The sequence below is a fragment of the Vidua macroura genome, chromosome 1 (genome assembly GCF_024509145.1).
Source record: "Vidua macroura isolate BioBank_ID:100142 chromosome 1, ASM2450914v1, whole genome shotgun sequence".
NCBI classification, from domain to species: domain Eukaryota; kingdom Metazoa; phylum Chordata; class Aves; order Passeriformes; family Viduidae; genus Vidua; species Vidua macroura.
In genome coordinates, this window is record NC_071571.1 from 110,690,706 (window position 1) to 110,695,428 (window position 4,723).

Here is a 4,723-nt window from a genome sequence, read left to right on the forward strand (position 1 = left end):
ACTCTCTTGCTAGAACAGAAATTTCAGTCTTTAACTAGAAAGGTGGTGTTATGAGTAATAAACCAACATAAAAATTAATTCCAATAACAGATAACTGACCTAAAAGTTTGGACCATCTAATTTATTTGTATGTCAATTATCCTTTTCTAGTCTGTCCTTATTATAATCCATACAAAAAAAAACCCCAAAATTATTAAGAGATAATGGATACATTATCGGTTAAAATTGCATTTTCTTATTTTATTAAATAAGATATAGGCCAGATTTTTTTCTTTGAAAATCTTAAATACATGGTTTGGATGGTTAGAGTCCTTTGAAATATTGTAATTTATTAAGACAGTAGGAAAGGATGTCATTTGAATTCAATTACAAAAGAATGATGCAGGTTACCTTGTAGGCTGACTGAAAAATTATACCTCATAAATATTTATTAGAATCATGTTGCTAATCCATGTATCCTTATGCAACTTTTAGAACACTTACCTTATTTGCCATTGGGTTGTCATTGCATTAAAATGTGCTTCTACATCCACCCACATATATATTTGTTTTTAGCAAAAGTCAAGAAAGTAACTGGAGATACTGTGTACACTGAGAAGTAAGCAAGTGATAAAACTCCTAGGTTAGCCCCAAATCTATAAGTCTGTTTTTTTGTACTTCACAATGTTAAGAAATTAAAAGACCAATTTCTCAGGCTTATCATATTTATTACATTATTATAAAAAGGAAATTGAATTCTCATTGCAATAGTAATTTTCATATGCAATGCAGGAAATAGAATTTGTCTTGAAGAAATTTTTGTGTAATGTGAAGGACCTTATTGATGCCTTTCGGTGTCAAAGGGAAGTTAAATAAGTCCCAAATATTGTAACCTTCTTTTTCCTTTCAGAAAAGAATGATACAATACTTTACTGTGTTTTCTCTTGTCTATCTTTTAATTTTTTTTAAAAACCCTTTTCTGCACCATTCAGAGGGAGGAAAATCTCCCAAAAATTGTTCAGCAAAATCCTGTCATGAAGAAAACACCATTTAAAAAAGCTGAAAACCAAAGCAATGCTATTTTTATTTTACAAATAGAAAAGGCAGAGCAGATCAGAAATATATGAAGTATTCAAAAATTAGCCCACACATAAATTCATTCTTCCTTTTTGTTGCTTTAAAAAAATGCTACCAACTGACAAAATACATTGTTCTCGGTGCTGTACAATCCCCTTTTCAAATAAATGGGGCTTGCTCCTTTTTCCTAAAAAAATATATTGGAGGAAATTCCCTAAATACAAATAATTTGGTTATCCAATAATTTATTTCTGGATTTGATTGTTCCAAAACAAAGATGTTCCATGGTGTGTGTGAGCTCTTTAAATGTAAAAGCAATAGTACTAAAAATTAATTCCCTACTTTTCAGGTAATTGCTGTACTTTTCTGAAAGGTGAGACTATTTTTTTTTTTTTTTTTGAAAAGTTGCTGCATGCTTGAGTTTGATAAGCATTGAGTTTATCTCAGCTTCAAAGAGGACACAGGTAAACTTTTAATTTAAAAGTAGGTAAGGTGTATGCCCAAATGCGGAAAGTGTGGCAAAAAGCTCTGGACACTTTCTTTGGCAGGTGAATTCCTGTGAAAAAAACTCACATGACATTGTGGCACTGGGACTAGAGATGGAGAAAAGCACTGGTTCAAGTAGGCACAACGTTTTTTTCAGACTTTTGTTGTTAAATGAAGCTGTTAAAAGGTAGTGAGGGTGCAGTGTTTAACCTGAGCCCCAGCACTACTGAAGTGTGTAACACAACGGGTACAAGAGAGGAGATTTCAAAATGGCACATAAACTTTGATGGCCAAGGTAATGAACAGCAAAAACACTGGTTATTATATGAAAGTGGAATGTGCAATTAATGTTCCAGTGGTAATTCAGTAATTGAGAAAATCCCTCTGTGATTTTAAGGCACAGTGCCAGATGTGCTAATACCTTTCTTGTCTAGGAAGTTAATCTGGGATGTTGCTTGCATGTTGTCCAAAACTTGGCTATGAGGCACTGAAAATCTTCTCATTTAGGCAACCTGGGTTCCCTGGATTCAAAGTTTAGAGTGTTGGTTGTTTTGAAGTTGTAAAATTTGTGAGGAGCCAACAGTCCTCCAAAACAATCCATAAACTCCTTCAGGTTCAAGGTCCCCAGTATTGCCCCAGGCAATGGGGTGGGTGAGTCTGTGAATAGTTCAGAAGATCACTGAAGTCATAAACCTGTTTTTCACTCAGTTTAACCAGTTATTCAGATTAACCCTGTAACAAAAATGTAACACTAGCATTTCTAGCATTTTCCACCTATGAAAGAGATCAGATAACTCTTCTCTAATCATCCATGGAAATTCTGAGAACAACAATACCATTTCACAATCACATGTGTTTAGTTTGGTTACCTTTCCTGCAAATTCAGGAAGAACAAAAAAATTATTCTGCCTGCTTAGAAGATTGATCATTACTTGTAAAGGGACTTGTCAGCCACTCGTTCAAGACATTTTTACAAAGGTATTGCACATAGGAAAAGATGACGCACTGGTTACACAACTGGGGCATTAGGAAAATTAGGGGCTTTTAACATGCTTGCTTGAGGGTATTTTCAAATTAGTGAAATAAATAGAGAATTAAGTTCCATAAAGAGATATATTCCCACTCTTTTGTAATTTCCAAATGTCAATCAGCAAAAGGAACTGTGGAGAAGTAATAATAACTCCCTCCAAGTGAAGCGGATATATTTAACCTCTGAAGCAAAGTCCGTTTCAGCTGACTTTGGGAAGGGAACCAGGTTCTGTTACACAGATTGCTTGCACAATCTTCCTCCTCTCTTCAGTCAGTGGTCAGTGAGCAATTAGTCCACATGTGGAATAAAAAGGAAGTTTTGCACAAGCTGATTGGTATATGGACAAACACACCCCCACATATTAGGAAGAGGAAAATCAATTCACATCAAAGACTGATCAAATGCAGCCTTGAAATAAAACAGAAAATTAAGTTTTTTAACTGACAAATTTTATAAGATGCATTTTAAGACAGTCACACAGTGCAAGCTCTTAAACATAAATGTATATGCTCATTTTCTTATAGGGAACTTAAAACTTCAGTGTCTTCTGAGCTTGAACAGTCACTCAGGAGGAGTATATCTCATAGTAATCAACCCTCAATGTGTATGAGACAAAAAATAAACTTCAGCTACAGCTGCCCATCTGGAACAAGAGTTGCTCCTTAGGATTATCTCTTAGAGCAGAGCAGCAGTTCACTACAGAGAAAATTTTCTATAAAAATCAATTCCAGCTAAACAAAATTTTTTATTTTCTGTGTTTTTTCTGCATTTTTCTAGGTTTATATGACTTCTCTTGCCATCTCAACACTACTCCAGCAATTAAATCAGCACAGGGCACTTATTTTACTGCAAGCGAGACAGGCAGAAAAGTTCCACTTTCTAGAAAAGTGGTGTGTTTTTGCAAAAGCTGCTTTTCTCCATTCAGCTACTTCACCTTGTTCTCAGCCTCAGCTTTTTCAAGGTTTTATATTTCTTTTGAGGAGGAAAGGGGTAGCCAGGGCTATTTTTAGAAGCACTGATTCACAGTCTTTTGTGTTTCCCTATTCCCATCAGGGTGAGTGCTGGTTATTAGTGGAGTACAATGTCTGGCATACACCACAACAATGTTCAGTCTTTCAGCATCACCTGAAATTTCCTAGAACAAAAAGACACATCTTTTTAATTAGAATATTGTAGTTTCTTTTTGAAGAATTAGACTCATAATTTGGAGCTTATTTGAAATAAGTATTTAGTATGTTCTCTTCTTCCAGGTTACAGACATTATAATTTGTGTCTGAAAGGACTCTCCTGATCACTTGCATGGAGAAGGAGATCATATGAGTTAGCTTTCTCAATAACCTCAATCAGTGTGAAAACAGCAGAAGAGGAAAGAAACAGGCACTGAAGCAGAACTTATTTCTTGGTCTGCAGTATTAATTAATAATTTGAGTCATTTTTGTTCTCAGCCAGTTGAGTAGAATACATTTTATTTGGCTTACGGCACAAAACTCTCTCTCTGAATTTCACTTACACTTAATTTATAACTGCTAGGCCAGGTTCTTTCACATTCATCTTGTGCTGGAAAGCTCCATTAATTTCTATGGAATTACTTCCAATTCCAAAGAAAAGAAGAATACATCCTCCCTTCGTTTCCTCTCCATTAAAGCAGGGAGTGAGCTGGAGATGTACTCCTGCTCATGCTCTGCAGGGAAACATCTTCCAATTCCATCTGACATATGAGGGCAGATATGAGATATCAGAAGAAGTGCAAGGCGTTGCTTGCTTTACTAAAAGTGCATTTCTCTTGGCCATGGAAAGTGGGAATATTACATTTAGAACAGTTCACTCCACTTAGCAAAACAAGGGAATTTAGCCTGACCTCCATTACATCCCTAGTACACAAGAGAATCAATATTTCCCAGATGAAGTTTGCTCATTTAGTATCTGTCACCTGTCAAAGGCAGTACAAGAGCTAATTCCATTTCAGGAAAGCTGCCAGTTCCAGTGATTCTTTTTAAGTAGCTAGCCCACAGATCTTGATTATATCTAAACGATACAGCCTTGCACAAGGATTGCTCTTAGTCATTATATGGAAATACAGCACGTTCGATTCCCAGTCACTTTGGATCCCACTATTTTTCAATAAAACCAGTCTGACTTAAAAATCACATA

General features: G+C 35.5%; 1 long non-coding RNA gene across 1 annotated transcript; it reads left to right on the plus strand.

Moving 5' to 3' along the window:
* The first annotated feature begins 1,459 nt into the window (after positions 1 to 1,459).
* Positions 1,460 to 4,016, plus strand: LOC128810972 (uncharacterized). The gene is made up of 3 exons (XR_008438189.1): positions 1,460 to 1,520; positions 1,605 to 1,677; positions 3,823 to 4,016. It is a non-coding gene; the product is annotated as an uncharacterized LOC128810972 (long non-coding RNA).
* Positions 4,017 to 4,723: the final 707 nt, after the last annotated feature.